The following is a 19558-nucleotide window of genomic DNA, read 5'->3' as shown; positions in this document are numbered from 1 at the left end:
TTCAGTTCCAAGGCACATCATTTGCAACATAGCTTAAGTCGAGAAGGGCTATCTAGGGAAAGACCCCCGAGTTCGATTACACTCAGCTTCGAGGGCACATCATTTGCAGCATAACTTAAGTCGAGAAGGGTTATCTACCAACCAAAGACCTTCGAGTTCGACTACGCTCAGCTCCAAGGCACATCATTTGTAGCATAGCTTAAGTTGAGAAGGGCTATCTGCCAAAGACCCTCGAGTTCGATTACACTCAGCTTCGAGAGAACATTATTTACAGCATAACTCAAGGCTAGAAGGGTTATCTGTCACAAAAAACCTTTGAGTTCGACTACGTTCAGCTCCAAGGCATATCATTTGCAGTATAACTTAAATCGAGAAGGGTTATCTGCATACCAAAGACCTTCGAGTTCGACTGCGCTCAGCTCTAAGGCGCATCATTTGCAACATAGCTTAAGTCGAGAAGGGCTATCTGCGAAAGACCCTCGAGTTCGATTACACTCAACTTCGAGGGCATATCATTTACAGAATAACTCAAGGCTAGAAGGGTTATCTGTCACGAAAGGCCTTCGAGTTCAACTACGCTCAGCTCCAAGGCATATCATTTGCAGCATAACTTAAGTCGAGAAGGGTTATCTGCTAACCAAAGATCTTCGAGTTCGACTACGTTCAGTTTCAAGGCACATCATTTGCAGCATAGCTTAAGTCGAGAAGGGCTATTTGCCAAAGACCCCCGAGTTCGATTACACTCAGCTTCGAGGGCACATCATTTGCAGCATAACTTAAGTCGAGAAGGGTTATCTGCCAACCAAAGACCTTCGAGTTCGACTACGCTCAGATCCAAGGCACATCATTTGTAGCATAACTTAAGTTGAGAAGGGCTATCTGCCAAAGACCCTCGAGTTCGATTACACTCAGCTTCGAGAGCACATTATTTATAGCATAACTCAAGGCTAGAAGGGTTATCTGTCACCAAAGACCTTCGAGTTCGACTACGTTTAGCTCCAAGGCATATCATTTGCAGCATAACTTAAATCGAGAAGGGTTATCTACCAACCAAAGACCTTCGAGTTCGACTACGCTCAGCTCCAAGGTGCATCATTTGCAACATAGCTTAAGTCGAGAAGGGTTATCTGCCAACCAAAGATCTTCGAGTTCGACTACGTTCAGCTCCAAGGCACATCATTTGCAGCATAACTTAAGTCGAGAAGGGATATCTGCCAAAGACCTTCGAGTTCGATTACACTCAGCTTCGAGGGCACATCATTTGCAGCATAACTCAAGGCTATAAGGGTTATCTACCAACAAAGACCTTCGAGTTCGACTACGCTAAGCTCTTAGGCACATCATTTACAGCATAGCCCAAGGTAATAAGGGCTATATGTCAATAAAATTGTCGAGTTTGATTCCATTCAGCTCAATGACACATCATTCACACTACTGTCCGGTGGTAATCGAGGTTTTCAAGTCAAGAAGAGAACTTGGGCTAGTCGTGCCTTAGTGACAAGAAACCATTTTCCGGCAGCATAGCTTAAGTCGAGAAAAGCTATCTATCAACAAAGACCCTTCGAGTTCGATTCCATTCAGCTCGAGGGACTAGCACCACATGGAGGAGCATATGCAACTCAATTCGACAGGGAGTTATTTTTAATTGAACTCCACCAAACAAAAATTTGTGTCTTTTTATCTTTGTCATATTTTTCGTTCCAAGAAAAAGGACAAAGAGGGGCAGCTGAAAACACTAAATTTTGTCCAATATTATTTTATATAATATAGTTACATTATTATATTACATAATATATATTTTTATTTATTTTGTACTATATGTTACAGGCCCAGATTTTCTACAAGAGCTACCACCCAAAAATAAACAATATCCAGCAGCCCAGGTGGCCCAACAGTGATCAACTACCCAACAACGCTGTTCTCCCCTTCAGCCGCACATCTCTCGACTTCATTCCCGTATTTCTCGACAACGTTCATAACCAACAACAAACTTAGTGTTTTATTAGGACTTAAACACCCAAAAATAGGGTTTTATAAACCCTATAAATTATATGTAATCGAACACATAAGTAGGGACGATATCAGACGATTACTAGACGAAAAAATATCAAAAGAAATCACACGAAAATCCCAGAGAAAATAGCGAGAAATATTTGTATTTTTTTCAAGAAGGGGGATTATCAGTAATTAGCAATAAAAAGATCCGAAAATTGTTTCAAAAGAGAGGTACTTTCTCGTTTTTATTTCTCAGTTTAATCGATTAAATCTTTGGAATGCAAATGAGAAATATGATTTATTTTATGTTTTAGTTATTCGTTGTTCATTGTATGCTAATTCGATGTTTTAAAAATAATAATAATAATAAATAAAACAAAAACTTAGGGATTTAGAGTTTACCTTTACCTCTGTTGTTGTTGGGTGTGGAGTCGACCAGTTAAAAAGAATGAGAGATTGAAAGAGAAATAGAGGGAAAAGGAAGAGGGGAGGCATTTTTTAAGCTTTGCACATGTATTGGAGTGATAAGGTGGGTTGTTTATTTTAGGTTTTGGGTAAATCACATGTTAACTCCTTATTTTACAGCTTTTTGTGTTTTGGTCGTTAATTTTGGTTTAATCCTATTTAGATCCCCTTTATTTCCTAGTGTTACGTTTAAGCAATTAAATTTAGGGTCAAATCACCCCTAAGTCCTCCTAATTTAGCTGAGTTTTCACCTTATGGTCACTAGTTGCACTTGTTTTATTTTTACCATCTATTTTACTTTTATTTTAATTTAGTCATTTCTATTTTATTTATTTTTTTCTTTAACGGTTTTAGTTTGAATATATTTTTATTTATTTTATTTATTATTTTATTCTTATTTTTATTTTTTTAAAAACTAACCATTTTGTCTTTTTTTATTTTATTCATTTGACTTTCTTTTATTATTTTAATTGTTTTTGTTTATTTCCTTTTTTTACTAACTTTTAATTTTCTCTGTTACCTATTTTATCTTAGAATTTTTCTTCCGTCGTATTTATTTTTATTTTATCATCTAACATTTTTGGCATTTTCAGTGGAATTTTTTCGATCAAAGGTAAGTAATTTGAATCGGGTTTTTAAATTTAAATTTAAATTTCAAATTTTCACAAATAAAGACAACCGGCAAATTAATTGGTACCGAAAGGGCGATTCAAGGGTGCTAATCATTTCTTGACCGTAACCGACTCTCGAGCCCGACATATTTCTGGTAAAACGCAGATCAGGTAAAATGGTGTCCGATCTACCTAAATATCGTTTAAAAATGATCGGTGGCGACTCCTAACTCAATCATTTCAAGTCGAAGCCCAATTCTAGGGCCCAACTGAAAGACGGTTCCGATAATATCTTAATTAAATAAAAATAAAATTGACTGTATTTTAATTAAATAAAAATAAAAGTGTCTATATTTTATATTTTTATAAAGTTAGTGATAAAAAGTGAAGAAAACATAAAAATAGTGATCATCGTACAGTTAACCCTAAAATAAAATTGATGTCTTCAAAATGGAAATAAAAGTCAGAAGTGGGTCCCAACGATGACAGGGTGCTTACGTGTACTGGTACTGTAGTAAAATGAGTAGATTCAGACAGACTGATAGACATTATCACATGGATCTAAAAGTACATTGTATTAAAAATAAATATTACACTATTAGATTAGAATAATTTGATGTAAATTTAAATAAATATTGTAGAATTTGAAAATTATTATGAAAATTTTAAATCTCTCATTATTTATATATAAAATTTTTTAAATGTTTAGATATAATATTTTAAATAAATATTTATTGAATGATTGAATATAACATTAATACATATATATCGTTGTTATTGATCGATTCATGCACGTGTAATTATGTGTCTTTGATACACGACATACACATTTATATTAGAAAAAATTATATAATTTTTCATATTTTAATCCATATTTTTTTTAATTTAATGTGTGCTTGTGTTGATCATTTTTTTTGTGTATGACATACATAATAACATTTATTCTTTTTTTTCTTCTTAATTTACATGTTTATTTTATTTTCTTAATTTATATTTATATTTTTTTTATTTTTTATTTCAATAAATCTACGTGTACGACATATTTTCTTTTATATTTTGATACTTTTTTTGTCATTTAACCGTTGCTTTCACATATATTTTTTCTAAGAGTTAATTTGACATCACCACGACTAATCAAGATGACACTTATATGTTATTGTTGATCTTCCCTGCTTTGGACTCTTATATTGGATTTGAATATCCATTTATGATTATTGTGGATAGTTTTTCACGTCGCTCGAGTTTGATTTGTAGTTTGTGAGCGGTCTTTTAATAGTTTGATCCTTTTTTGTGGTTCGTTTGCCGATACGATCAGTTCTGTTTGTGTCTATCTTTATTTGAGTTTCTTGATTAAGTTTTAATCTTTCCTTGTATGATCTTCTTTTGATCTTAAGTTGCTAGTTTTACTTCAATGATTATAATAAAAAATACTAATTTTGAGCTTAATTTATGATCATTATCGTAAATATTTATTATAATTTGAGGTATTTTATATTTAGAATAAAATTAGTATTTTTTAAATGAGTAGAATAAAATGTGAAATCTCAATCCGTGACTTTGAGATTCATTGTCCGTTGGAAGGAAAAAAAAAACAAAGTCGTAAAATGAAAAAACCCCTTACAGAAAAATCAAATTTAGAAAAAAATAAAAAACACGGAAAGGCTTAAATATACAAATAATCCTTGTAGTATTCGAAATCTAAAATTTAATTCATATACTTTATTTGTGTGATTTTAAATCCGTATACTAATTTTTATTTAAAAAATTTAACCATTCTCTAGACTTTTTTATTTTACCATTATATGCTAACTCGGTAATTATAAAAAAGTAAAACATTTTATAATAATTTATATTTATAGTTTTTATCAATTTAACCTTTAAAAACTATATAAATGAATGATTAAAAAATAATGATAAATTTTGATTTGTTTTCAAAGATCAATGATTAAATTGATAAAAAAGTATACATATAAGGGATGAAAAAGTTATTTTTTATAACTATCAAGTGAACAACTAAGAATAAAATTAAATAAATACTAAGAGAGGCTGAAAATTTTCAAGTTTTTTTTTTACATAGACACTCAATTTCATAAAAATACAGAAATTAAACTTTAAAATAGTATAGGGATCCGAAAATATTTTAACAAAAAGAAAAACCCAATAGAGTGGCTATTATTGTTTGTAAAAATAAATAAATAAATCCCATTTTTTTTTTACAATATAGAAAAAAACTAAGGGAATAAATTCCCTGCCTTAGGTGTCCGGTCTCCCTCGCTCTTAAACTGTATAAATACCTCGAAATTGATACACTGTAACGTAACACCCACCATCAAGATTTTAAAAAATAATCCACGACTGTGATTTCGGTCGTGATATAACGATAAATTTAAAATAACCGAAAACATGCAACCGCAATTTAAAACCCTACCCACCACTTTCCTCATTTCCAGGAAAGAAAAGGAAAAAACAAAAATAAGCTTCTCTCTCGCTTTCTCTTACAGTAGCCCATTAAATCAGGTAATTTAATTCAATAATCCCCAATTTTTTTTAAGCATTAACTGATTTCAATTCATGTTGGATTGAAATTTGTTATTATTGTTTTTCATTTCGATGTTTTTAGTTCTTTCCAATGGTGTTAGATTTACTTTTCATCGCTGATTTTCATTTTTCAAGGGAGTTGACAAATTCTAGCTTCACATTGTGGAAGTATTATGCTAGAATTGGGAGCTAAAACCTGTTCATTTCTTGGTAATTTTCACTTGAAACGGTGTTCGAGTTTTGCTCTATTTTGTCGCAGGAGAGATTGATTCACGTGGCAATACCAAAAAGGAAAAAAAGAAAAAAAGAAGAGGTGCTTGTTTTATAGTGCTGGTGATTGGTTGGAATTCCTTGAAAACATGATTTGTTGTGCTTGTTTGTAGCAATCGGTTCAGTTGAGTGTGATTGATAATGTGGAAAAACAGGGAAGGAAGAAAGGAACTTTACTCGACTTTTTTCCACCATGATTCTGCTTGTAAAGGAATGTTCTGTATGGGATTGGAATGTGCATGATTTTATTTTTTTATGTTTTGATTGTTCAACTTGATTGTAGTCAACTTATAATGTGTAAAATCGAAAAAGAGGGGACAACTTCTGATTTTGTGGTAACTAATAAGCAGAGAACTTTGCTTCCCTGTGATGTGAAGGGAATTGCTGCATCCGTGATTCTGATTCTATCAAGCCAGCTTCCATGTTGGATTTAGCTTCTATCTTATTTTTATGATCCAATATATTTGTTTTCTCACTTGTGAGTTTTATGCATAGGTTTTATCATATGGGCTCTAAATCAGTTGTGGATATGATAGAGGCCTCGTCTGGGGTGCACTTTTCTGGGTTCCATATGGAAGGTTTGGAGCCGAGAAATATTGAGAAGCTTACAACCTCACCGTGTGCTGAGAGTGTGCATAAACAACCTTTTGTTATTGGTAAGTTTGAACAAGGCTTGTTAACCTGTTACTCACTCTTTGTTTTAGATGAAATATTGATCGAAAGTAGTTAGTGAAAATGGTTGGATAAGAATTCTGAGAAAAAACAAGGTGTTCGCCTGAACTCATTTTTTCTTTGAATAATGGATCTTTTCATCTAACTGTGCTTGAGACAGTAGCCTTGTTTGTAAAATTTAATTTTCTTCAGAAACTATGGATAGACACTGAACTAGTACCTATTTGGTAATAGTTTGGTTATTACATTGGTTTCTTTTTCTTTTGTCTTTCGGAATTTCATTTTTTTTTGTAACTTGGCCTGTTATTTTGTGGGTCAGGAGTTGCTGGGGGAGCAGCATCTGGTAAGACTACAGTCTGCGACATGATTATTCAGCAACTTCATGATCAGCGTGTAGTATTAGTTAATCAGGTATCTTTTATATATGTATTTCTGAGTTCCAAATCTGAATTTTGTTAAGGGTTTCTTCCTGTCTTAAATTGGTTATGCGGGATTATGAATTTGTTGGTCAATATTCATACAAGGAAAACAGAGAGAGGGTTGGCTCTTGTTAATTGAATGTCATTTGGGAAGGAAATTGTTCAACATTTTGATCTGGCCTCTTCTTAAGCTCTATTTTTCTGCATTACTAAAAACAATTGGTCTCCTATCAGTTAGAGTTTTAACCTGAACAATGTGCCAGGATTCCTTTTATCACAATCTCACTGAAGAGGAACTTGCTAGGGTTCAAGAATACAACTTTGACCATCCTGGTGAGAATATTTCTATACCAGAGTAAAACCATGACATGCTAAATTACTATGCTTATTATTTGACACAAACTCATACTCTCTCTCTTTCATCTCTACTTAATTGTTCAACAGGTGTTTTCCATGTTTTGTCTTGGTAACAAGGACAGTCTCTGAAGTCTGTTTGTCTTATTCTGAATCTTGAGGCATCTGATATTAATCTGCTAAATTTTGAAACATTTGATATGTTTTGAGAGGATTCGAGTATTATTAATGTGCATTTTATGCACAGGACATTTGATTCCACTTTATGTTTGCTTTGAGTTTTGTTGATTTTTTTTATAGAAGTTTTGCTGATGCGATATTGTTCCTTTCTGCAGATGCATTTGGCACAGAGAAATTATTAGATTCTATGGAGAACTTGAGGCATGACCGAGCAGTAGATATTCCAAACTATAATTTCAGGAGTTATAAAAGTAATGTTTTTCCTGCAAGAAGGGTAAGGTCTCACAATGTTCGAATGCATGTTAACATGACATGGAACCATGGTTATTATATCTTGGATTTGGGCAGCTATTGGTTGAAGGATTCCCCAAAATATTATCTTCAACATGGTACTCTGACACCAATTTTTAAATCATGTTTTACCTTCTTAAGTACCTAGAATTAAATTATAATTGTTTATATGTACAATGTCCCTGATTTTAACGTCTTCTAATAAATGGTAGACATATAGGATCTACTCAATTTTATAATGGTAGACATGTCTTCCCACAACCCTTAGTTAAGTACCTAGAATTCAATTATAATTTCAGCTCATATTTGTTGTTTTTGGACTTGTAGAAATTATCATGTTCTTAATGTTTCTGCAGGTTAATCCTTCAGTTGTTATAATTTTGGAAGGAATTCTCATTTTTCATGATCCTCGTGTCAGAGAGTTGATGAACATGAAAATATTTGTTGATACAGGTTAAATAATTAAATTTTATCTCAGTTAATTGGCTGAGCACTTCCATTTGCAAGTTGCATATATCTAGCATCAAATCTTCTTTTTAATGATTGTTAACCTGAAGTCTGTTGTACACAATGAACTGAGGAAGTGATGCTATGATAGTGTTGTTTTGGTTTAGAGATTAGCTTTCTGACCCCTCAATATTTCCATTCTTCTTTTGAAATGTCTGTAGCTCCCTATTGTTAGGAGCATTTTAGGTTGGATGTACTTCATTTTATCAATATACATCACTTAAATTTTCAGACTGTTTGGTAGCGGTGCTATTGTTAATGCGGCTTACTGCTAAGGGGAAAAAAACCAGTGATGAGTTATTTATTATTCATTGCTGAATTTTCAGATTTTATGAGAGAGATGGAGAGAGAAGTTGAGAGAGAAAGGGCGAAAAGTAATTTATTTTCCGAGGAGATTTGGAAGGTGTTTGTGGATAATCTTAGTCGGAGAGTGTCAAGACGTGCATTAAGGGAAATGTTTTTAGTTCATGGTCCAGTTCAGAGAGTCTATATCCCCAAGGAAACTAGAAATCCAAAATACAAATTTTCACTTTTGCTTTTGTGCAGTTTGGAAATGAGAATGGTTTGAGAAGGGATGTAGAAAATCTTAATGGTGCGGTCATAGATGGGAGAAGGATCACGGTTGGAGTCGCAAGATACAAGGAATCCCGTGCATGGTTAGAGCGCAACAATAACGATTTAAAGAAGGTTGTATGTCCAATTACTGCATATATTTCGTATTCAAAAGAGCCAGATGATGTTCATAGAAGTTTGAGGGATGACAGATCGTATAAAGATGCATTGATGTCAAACAGGAGGTCGAAGAGTGTTCTGGGGATCAAGGATACGGCCACTGATGGTCAAAATAGGGGAAAAGTCGTGAAAAACATCATGGAGATGCATATTTCATCTGAGAGCTCGAGCTGGGTTAAAAGATCATTGACGGGGATTATCAAGCATTCATTTGAGTTGGATTTTGTTCATAATGCCTTAGTAAATGAAGGCTATGACGTCCAGATTGTTAGATGGGGGTATGTTTGGAATTCTTGTGTAATAGTTTTTAATTCAGTTGAAGAAATGTCAGACGCTTGGATGAAGAAGGAAGAAGATCTTCAATTCTGGTTCGATCGTTTAGAGCCATTACTGAACGAAGATGGTGTTCCAATGGCTTTTTGCTTGGTTGAGTTATTTGGGTTATCTCTTTTATGCTGGAATGAATCTTTCCTTGAAAATATAGCAGGGAGATAGGGGAGGGTGGTAGATATTCTTGATGACACTAAGCAGAGGGAAGATCTTACAAAGGCAAGACTTCTAATTAGGGTGGCTAGCCCTTTTGATGTTCCAGACCAGATTACTATTGGATCATATGGAAGATCTTTCAAAGTCACCATGAAGATTGGATCGGCGAATGGTGATACTATTTTTTTTTCCACCAATCCTCTGGTAGTCAATTTCGATGAGGGGCAGTTTGGAGCGTTCATGACTGAGAATGAAGAAGACAGGGTATGGTCAGAAAATGAGGAAGGTTCTGATAGATCGTTTGAAGAAAATCGTCAAAGAGTGGACAGTTGGATGGAACAGGGAGCAACTATCGGGTTTTGTGGAGTTGGTGGGGATAATCGATTTCCAAGAATTTCAAAAATTGGATTAGATATTAATGGAAAGTCAAAAGTGCATAATGGGGGGAGTATCAACGTGGGTGAGTTTGCAGGTTTGGGGTTGAGAGATTCAAATATGTCGGCTGATGGGTCTGTAGCCCAACCAGAAGAAGATGAGTTTTCTGGGCCTAATGTAATAAGGATTATTCCTGCTGGGCCAAGAATTAAAATTGATAAATTTGGGAAAATGGTTCAGGATCAGGATTTGACTAAGTCAGGAATTTACAGTAGAGAAGAAGAGGGGAAGAGGTCAGTTTCAAAGATTATTGAACAGGCTGGTTTACGAGCTAAGGATTCTGAGTTAATGGTGATAAAGCCTACCATTGATATCTCAGGAAGTAAATTAAAGGGTAGACTGTTTTATAAGTCAGATAGTTCGTTAAGTACCAAAATTGAACCGTTAGAGAAAAGGAAAATCAGAAGTTACAAAAGGGTCTACAAAAGGTGTAGGGGCAGAAAATACTGGCTAGGAAGTATCTTGGATTTTAAGCCTGAGAAAGAAAATGCCTTAATCGTCAGGGACTGTAAAAATTTGAATTCTAGAGGTATTAATTGGATAGTTTGTCAGTGGATCTAGAGTTTCAGGGTTGTGAGGATGTTAATGATGGATTGAGTTCAGGGGATAAGAGTGTGGATAGGGTGGTTGAAGGATTGCAGTCAATGGGTGATAATTATTGTTTTGAATCTGGTTTTTTTATCAGAAGAGCTAGAAGGCATTTGTTAAGGGAAGCTTTAGAAAGAGTGAGCATTTCAACAGCTTCCTCTTCAAGCTTTTCTGATTTATTGGAAGAAGCTTTAGCTACTTGGGAGATAAGTAAGCTGATGGGGATTTCCTTTAAGCAAGGACAACAAGCCTATTTGGATAAGATTATTAGTTTGGAGAAAGGCTTGAGGATGGACAAACAGGGGCATTTTGCGGGGGGTTTAGATGGTTGATTGCTCTATGATGATGTTAAAGTTATCTATAATAACATGGAATGCTAGAGGATTGGGTAGAAAAGAGAAAAAAAGGGATGTTCAGAGGCTAGTTTCAAATTACTATCCTCAATTTCTTTGGTTGCAGGAAACGAAATTGGAGAAGATTCAAAGGTCTTTTATGGGAAGGAATGGGTTAAATAATTTGCAAGGGGTTATTGAGTCTCCATCGGTTGGTTCGTCAGGGGGATTACTGTTTTGTTGGGATGATAATGTATTTGAGTTGCAAAATCAGTGTACAACCAGAAGATTTATTGCTATTTCGGGGAGGTTTCGTGCAAATAATTTCAGGTGCAGATTCATTAATGTGTATGGCCCTTCGGTTGAGGAGGAGAAAAAGAATTTTTTTGAAGATTAACCACGTTCATTAGAGGACATTTTGAGCCTATTTGTGTTGGAGGGGACCTTAATGTTTATTTACATGAAGATGTGAAGATTGGTAGAGCCCAAAACAGGAATTCTATAGAGATTTTCAGTCGATTTCTTCTTCATACAGGTTTAATTGATTTGCCATTGAGTGGAGGTAGGTTTACTTGGTGTAATAACCAAGATTCCCCGACCTATGTTAGGCTGGACAGATTTTTGGTGGATAGCCAATTCATGGCTGTTTTTCCAGATTTAACACAATCGTTGCTGCCAAGATCATCGTCAGATCATAATGCTGTAAGAATTGAGAATAGAGGTGTTAATTGGGGGAAAAAACCGTTTAAACTGTTTAATTATCTGATGGATGAAGCTGGATTCGAGGATCTGGTCAGCTCTTCAATTCAAGAATGTAAAGAGATACAGAGGAATGTTGGAATTTTCAACATTCTGAAAAAACCAAAACTGCCATTAAAAATTGGGCAGGGAAGAGAGATAAATATCCTGGAGCTTTAATTTCAGAATTAGAATTGAAGATTCAAAAATTAGTAGTGGAGGTTCAACAGCAACAAGATGGTACTTATGATGAGAAAGCAGTTGAGTTAAAGGAGTTAAGATCAGAGTTATGGAAGTTGCATAAGATAGAGGAGCATATTTGATTCCAGAATTCTAGATCCAAGTGGGTAGAAGATGGGGACAGAAATATCAAATTCTTCCATACATGTGCTTCAGTTAGGAGGAAAAGAAATGCTTTGAATGCTCTTATAATCAGGGGGAATGTTATTCAAGACCCTAATGTTATAAAGGCCACTGTTAAAGACCACTTCTTTAAGGCTTTTAATGACAAATCAACCTTAGAAGTGAAAGATATTGGGTTGGATTTTTCCAGAATTTCAATTCAGCAGAGTATAAGTTTGGAGAAAGAATTTACTGAGGAGGAAATTTGGGATACTTTAAAGTCTTGTAATAACAATAAAGCCCCGGGGCCAGATGGTTTTAATTTGGGGTTTTTCAAGAGACATTGGAATGTACTTAAAGGAGAGATTATGAAGTTCTTTTCCAATTTCTATTCGGGGAAAGATTGGGATCATGACATCAACCATACTTTTGTTACTCTTATTCCTAAGGTCTCTAACAGTGGTGACCTTGATGATTATAGGCCTATTAGCTTAGTTGGTGGATTATATAAGATCCTCTCTAAGTGCCTATCGAGGAGGTTGAGGAGCTGTATTTCAGACCTAATTGGCCATACACAATTTGCCTTCACCCAAGGGAGACAAATATTGGACTGTTCTTTAATAGCAAATGAAGGAGTGGATTATTGGAGGAAAAATGGTCTTAAAGGTTGTGTTTTCAAGGCAGATTTCAAGAAAGCTTATGATTCGGTGGATTGGGACATTTTGTTTCTAGTAATGGAGAAAATGGGATTTGGTTCTAGGTAGAGAGGTTGGATCAAAAAATGTGTAACCACAACTTCAGTTTCTGTTTTAGTGAATGGTGTTCCTACTGAGGAATTCCCAATAGCTAAAGGACTTAGACAGGGGTGCTCATTATCACCTTTGTTGTTTAATTTTGTTGGAGAACTTCTCAATCTGCTAATTTTAAAGGTTGTGGCACAGGGACTGTTTTCCGGATTGATTTTAGGCAGGGATGCGGGTGCTTTCAATTTATCCCATTTACAGTTCGCGGATGATCTCATTATATTTTGTGGGGCTTCTAAGATGCAGATTCTAAATGTGAAGAGGGTGTTTAGAGTGTTTCAAGTGATTTCTGGTTTGCAGCTCAATATGAAGAAAAGTAAACTGTTTGGTGTGAATTTGAATGAAGAAGAAGTTCAGCAGTGGACTAATTCTATAAGATGTTCTGTGGGTAGTTTTCCCTCTGACTATTTAGGACTGCTTTTGGGAGCTACTAGAAATTCTGCAGCACTTTGGAGTCCTGTGATTAATAATTTTACTAATAAATTAGTTGAGTGGAAGGCTTCTTCACTGTCATTAGCAGGAAGGTTGGTTTTAATAAAGTCGGTTCTATGTTCGCTCCCTACGTATTATTTATCTTTATTTAAGATACCAGCTTCGGTTCGTAAATCTCTCAACTCCATTATGTCGAATTTCTTATGGGGAGGGGGAATAGGTGGAAAGAAGATTCATTGGGTTAACTGGCAGATTGTGTGCAAGTCAAAATTCGAGGGAGGTTTAGGTGCTCGAAATCTTATTGTAGAAAACAGACTGTAGAAAGAAAACAGACTGTAGGAAATAGACAAGTCTGTTATTTTATTCTTGTTTACTTTCAGTAGAAACATATTACATATTTATATACAAATTATGCCTCTAAACTAGGAAACTCTAAGTTAGGAAAGATACTAATCCTAGGAGATGTAATCCCTTGAAATAAGGGATTGAAAATAAAAAATAATTACAGAATCTCTTGACAGCTCATTTCTATAATTCCTACACTCCCCCTCAAACTGGTGTATATATGTTGTATATACCCAGTTTGAATGACAGCTCATCAAAAGTCACTCGTGGAAGGGCTTTGGTGAAGATATCTGCAAGCTGTTTCTTCGTCGGAATGTATTGCAGTTGTTTAACTCCATTGTTGACCTTCTCGTAAATAAAATGTCTGTCTATCTCAATGTGTTTCGTTCTATCATGCTGTACTGGGTTTTTTGCTATACTCATAGCTGATTGACTGTCACTAAAAATCTCAAAATTCTTCTTGTCATCTAAGTCCAGTTTTGTGAGCAGTCTTTTAATCCACATTCCTTCACATATTCCGAGAGCCATTGCTCTAAACACTGACTCAGCACTACTTCGAGAGACAACGGCTTGTTTCTTACTTCTCCAAGTCACCAAATTACCCCAAACGTAGGCACAATAGCCACTAACTGACCTTCTATCAGTTAATTCACCTCCCCAGCTTGCATCTGTATAAACCTTCACTGTTCCGTCTTGATTTTTTCTAAATATAAGTCCATCTCCTGGGTTAAACTTCAAGAACCTTAGAATTCTGTTAACAACTTCCAAATGTTCATCTCGAGGATCACTCATATGTTGGCTAACAATGCTCACTGAGTATGCAATATCAGGCCTGGTCAGTGAAAGGTAAATCAACTTCCCAACTAACCTTTGGTAGGTTTCCTTGTTTACTGGATTTCCAGTTCGGTCCTTGCAAAATTTCAAGCCTGGCTCCATTGGAGTTTCAACTGGTTTGCAGTCGAGCATCCCTGTTTCTGCAAGAAGATCCAAAACATACTTACGTTGGTTTATGACCAGCCCTTCTTCAGACATTGCAACTTCCATACCCAGGAAATACCTCAGACTCCCTAAATCATTGGTTTCAAACTCCTTTGCAAGATTCATCTTTAGCTTTTCTATTTCTTCTATATCACTGCCAGTTATAATCATATCATCTACATAGACAATATGGATCCAACTTGGTTAATGTTTGACAGAAATCCCACAAAAAGTATCTTGGATTTGGAGATCGGTAGTTATGAATCACTTTAAAGAGGACAGTATTGGCTCCAAGTTTAGAAGTTTGTACTCCTTCCGAGTTGGAGATGGCAAGTTGATAAGGTTCTGGCAGGACAGTTGGGCTTTGGATTATCCTCTTCTAATCGTTTTCGCACGATTATTTTCCATTTCCACGAACAGAATAGGCAAATTGTTTGAATTTGGGAATTACAACTTATCGGGATGGAGTTTGGATATGCAGTTTAGAAGAAATTTAAATGACTGGGAAGTAGAGCAGTGGGTTAATTTGATGAACGTTATTTCCTCTGTTTCTCTATCTATGGAATTTTCTGATGGGGTGATTTGGAAAGGTACTGGGGATGGAGTGTATACTGTTAAATCTGGCACTAAGATTTGTTCATCCATTACTTTGGGTTCGGAAGAGGAAAATTTTTGGAAGAAGATTATTTGGAGGGGTCATATTCTGCCTAGATTGGAATCCTTTATGTGGCAGGTGGTGTTAGGGAAGCTGGTTGTTAGGACAGAACTGCTTAAAAGGGGGAATTCAAGGAATTGAAGACATTATGTGGCCTCTTTGCAAGAGGGAGGAGGAGTCTCCAACGCACTTGTTTTTCATTTGTTCGGTGGTGTGGATGATTTGGAACAAATTTCTGAATTTCTGGAAGATTAAGTTTGTTTTTCATGTTAATGCTAAAAAACTTTCTACTAGCTTGAGCTAATTTGAAGTCTACCTCTACAATTTGGTCTTTTATTCCTGGGGCAGTCCTTTGGACAACTTGGAAAGTTAGGAATCATATTGTGTTTGAAGGGGGGAAGTTAGATTTGGCTGAGTTTTTTTTCCTAGCAAGGTTTAGACTAGCTTCTTGATTCCTTGCTAAGTACAAAGAGGTTTCTATTCTTAAGGATTCTCTTATTTCAGATCCTTCATTAGGGGATTCGTGCTCTCTCAATTCTAATCGGCTTGTAACTATATTGCCTTGGTCTCCTCCTCCTAAAGGTTTTGTAAAGTTAAATGTTGATGTTGCTACTACAAGAGATTGGAAGAAGAGTGGGATTGGAGGTGTTTTAAAGGACTCCTCGGGATTGACTTTAAGTTCTTTCAAGGAATCTGTTGGTCCGGGTCCTCCAACTTTTATAGAATTAAAAGCTATTCAGAAGGGTCTAATGTTCTATGCGAATTTACGAGAGAGGAAGTGTCGTCTGATTATCGAAAGCGACATCAAGGTGGCTGTAGACTAGATTAAAGAAAATGGATTTAGTTCCTGATTTTTATGCTTTTTTGATTAAAGATACTGTTCATAGGCTTAATGTTTTAGAAGGTGTTGTTAGATGGGTTAGTAGGACAACCAATTTAGAGGCTGATGCCTTAGCTAAAGAAGGAATTGGCTGATTCTGTGTTATTAGTTTGGTTGTTTTATGTGTGTTTCAAGTTATGTGGTTCTGTTGGGTGTATTAATGGTTTTATCTTATATAATTTTATGGTTCAATAAAATCCTAAGGCACTCTTTTCCTCCTTCCGCTGATTAAGGAGCTTTCCTACAAGCTCCATTAATCAAGAAGGGGGTTTTTAACGAGGCCTGAAATTCTTATAAAAAAAAATTATTCATTGCTGAAAGCTTTAAGTGAATAATTTGCAGATATTAGGAAATACATTGTTCATGTTGCCTAATTGGTATTACCGAGTTGAGCATTTACTTCACATTCGTAAAATTTTCAGTGCAGATGCTGATGTACGTCTGGCAAGAAGAATAAGGCGTGATACTGTTGAGAAGGGCAGAGATATTGGTACAGTCCTTGATCAAGTATGACTATTCTTCACCACCTACACGGTCATGATAAATTTGTTTCCTTGTTGCTAGGAATATTGGGCACAATAATTTATGATCATTTAATCTTTTATGAAGTATTCAAAATTTGTGAAGCCTGCCTTCGATGACTTTATACTTCCAACAAAAAAGTATGCAGATATTATCATTCCCCGTGGGGGAGATAATCCTGTGGCAATTGATTTGATTGTTCAAACATATCAGGACAAAGCTTGGCCAGCATGAACTATGTAAAATCTACCCAAACTTATATGTCATTCAATCAACTTTTCAGGTATAACATTCTTGTTTTCTTGGATTAACTAAGGATGTAATACTTTTTCTGCATGTATTGAGCCCCAACAGCTACTTGAAAAAGATCAATGTAAATTTGTTTAAAGAACAGTAATTTTTTATTTATACAGATACGAGGCATGCATACCCTCATTCGTGATTCTCAAACTACAAAACATGACTTTGTTTTTTATGCTGATCGATTGATTCGTCTGGTGGGTATATTTCAGTTTAAATGCAACTTTATCTATGTTAATGGAATGTCCAACAAAAATGCCCTTTTGGTTTCTCAGTCATTTAAGATAATCTTTTATAGGTTGCTGAACATGGGCTGGGACATCTGCCATTTACTGAAAAGCAAGTGATCACTCCAACCGGTAAGCTCATGTAACTTCTTCTAGTTCTGGACTTCTGGGCATTATAGGAATTATTATTTGGGTTACCACATTGTTATTATTATTTTATTACATCATTATTACACTTTATTATGATTATGTTTGTCAGAGATATAGTTGTATAGATTTGTCATCTGACATCAGCTGCTTCTAATGTTCTCTGGAATTGAATTTCTGCTTCCTAATGGAGTTTAGCGTGAATGATTGCAAGTTGCTTCTGTAATGTTCTAAGTTGTGATGTTTCTTAAATTTACTTGCTTACACAGTGCTACTTAGTTATAATTATTAATGTTGGTATTATTGCGGATGCAGGGTCTGTATATACAGGTGTGGATTTCTGTAAAAGGTTATGTGGTGTTTCTGTTATTAGGAGGTACAACTCTGGTCTCAAATTTTATGGCACTGGATCAATAATTCCATGGCTTGAATGATTTAGAACTGGAGGTAATATGCTTCTAAAGAGCTAAATCATAGGGAGTGATGTTCGAAAATTGATCGGTGATGACTTTGGTGGTGGAATATTCATTACACTGTGTGATGTCATAAGAGTAAACCATAAATACTTTCTATATGCCATTGACATGCGAACTTAAAACCAATAGGATCGTAGATTACCATGGTTAAGTGGGTGTGGTTGAGTGATTGCAATTGCTTTTCCAATAAAATTTGAATGTATCACGGTTGTTATTATTGATATATGTATCACACTCTATACATGAACATTATTTTAAACCATTAGCTACTGATCTTTCGAAACTAAACTGATACTAGTGGTGAGAGTATGGAGATTGCATTGCGAGCATGCTGCAAAGGTATCAAGATTGGCAAGATTCTTATTCACAGGGAAGGTGACAACGGTCAGCAGGTTTGTAACCTACCTTCCAGATGCCAAAAGTTGTGCTTTTTTGGCCTCTTTTCTCAATTGATTCCTGCTTCGATGATTGAATAGCTTATTTATGAAAAATTACCACAAGACATCTCAGAGAGGCATGTACTGCTACTGGATCCAATCCTAGGCACAGGTTCGTTTCTGTTCATGGCTGATAATCATTTTCTGTTATGCATGCATGTTTTCCGGTTTTCATTTTCGAGTACCATTTGGTTCATTTGATTGATGACTCAAGTCCCAAAGTCTACTAGTAATTTGTTTTGGACATTTTTATTTAACTCAATTTCATAACCTTGAGGTTTAACATCCTGATAACTTTTCAACAGGCAATTCAGCTGTTCAAGCTATTTCCTTACTTATAAAAAAGGGTGTACCGGAGTCCAACATCATATTTCTCAATCTCATATCTGTAAGTTATTGTTGGTACAAGCCGTTTTGAATAGATTACCAACTCTCCCATGGCTTTTTTCTCTTAAAATAATTTCTGTTTAATCTTCAGGCACCTCAGGGTGTACATGTAGTGTGCAAAAGCTTCCCAAGAGTAAAGATTGTGACGTCCGAGATTGATATCGGTTTAAATGAAGATTTCCGGGTTGTCCCTGGTATGGGTGAATTTGGAGACAGATATTTCGGGACGGACAATGATGATGTTGCCCAACGAGTGGTGCCTCCTACGCAATTGTCCGATCAGAGCTGCTGAGCTTTCAACACCCAGATTTGCTCAACTGGTGTATTCAGCATGAGCATGGTTTAGCATAATGAGCATAGACACAATTTTGACTTGATCAGACAGCTATATAGCTCCCATCGTTGAATTATCATTATTGTTATTTGCCCCTTGGAGTTATCTGATGATAATACTCGAAAAGAATCAACTGCCATAGAAAACTAGTTGCAGCCTTTTCCATTTCCTTTGATGAGGGGAGGGGAGTTGCAGGCAAAAATGGTTTCTGTAGAATGATGATTACATGAATGCTTATTTGTGCATTTTTATAAAATCTCATTGTTGGATTGATTGGCTGAGAAAACCAGGCAAAATTCATCGGCTCCAATTACAATTTTCTATCACAATCTTTAGTTAACAGAAGTTTGACGAGATTGTAATTAAATAAGCCGTCCATCCTTGTCAAAACTAATACGTACGTCATTGGTAGTGCTAAAACTTAATTAAGCAGATTAATGAGTGCCTCGTCACATTCACTACTATTATCATACTTTTACTTTTGAACATTTTAAGGCCAAGTTGATATATATATATATATATATATAAAAGGTTAGAATTCATTTGCACTGTGTAAAATTCTTTTAGTTTTATATTTTTTTAGGATCGTTAGATCGAAGGAAAATCAAAGGTTGGGTTAACTCTTTTTTTCCAGTAAATATCTTCTCATTTTCTACCGTTAATCTCAGCCTTCAATTTAT

The 19558-nt window shown here is 35.3% G+C and overlaps 1 pseudogene; it reads left to right on the top strand.

The window, feature by feature from the left end:
• The first annotated feature begins 5509 nt into the window (after positions 1-5509).
• On the top strand, positions 5510-18980 carry LOC120157742 (annotated as a pseudogene).
• Positions 18981-19558: the final 578 nt, after the last annotated feature.

Source organism: Hibiscus syriacus, unplaced genomic scaffold, assembly GCF_006381635.1.
Source record: "Hibiscus syriacus cultivar Baekdansim isolate YM2019G1 unplaced genomic scaffold, ASM638163v2 tig00002840_pilon, whole genome shotgun sequence".
In the NCBI taxonomy this organism is placed as follows: Eukaryota; Viridiplantae; Streptophyta; class Magnoliopsida; order Malvales; family Malvaceae; genus Hibiscus; species Hibiscus syriacus.
Note: the sequence above shows the minus strand (reverse complement) of the source record. Positions and strands in the feature narration are given on the sequence as shown.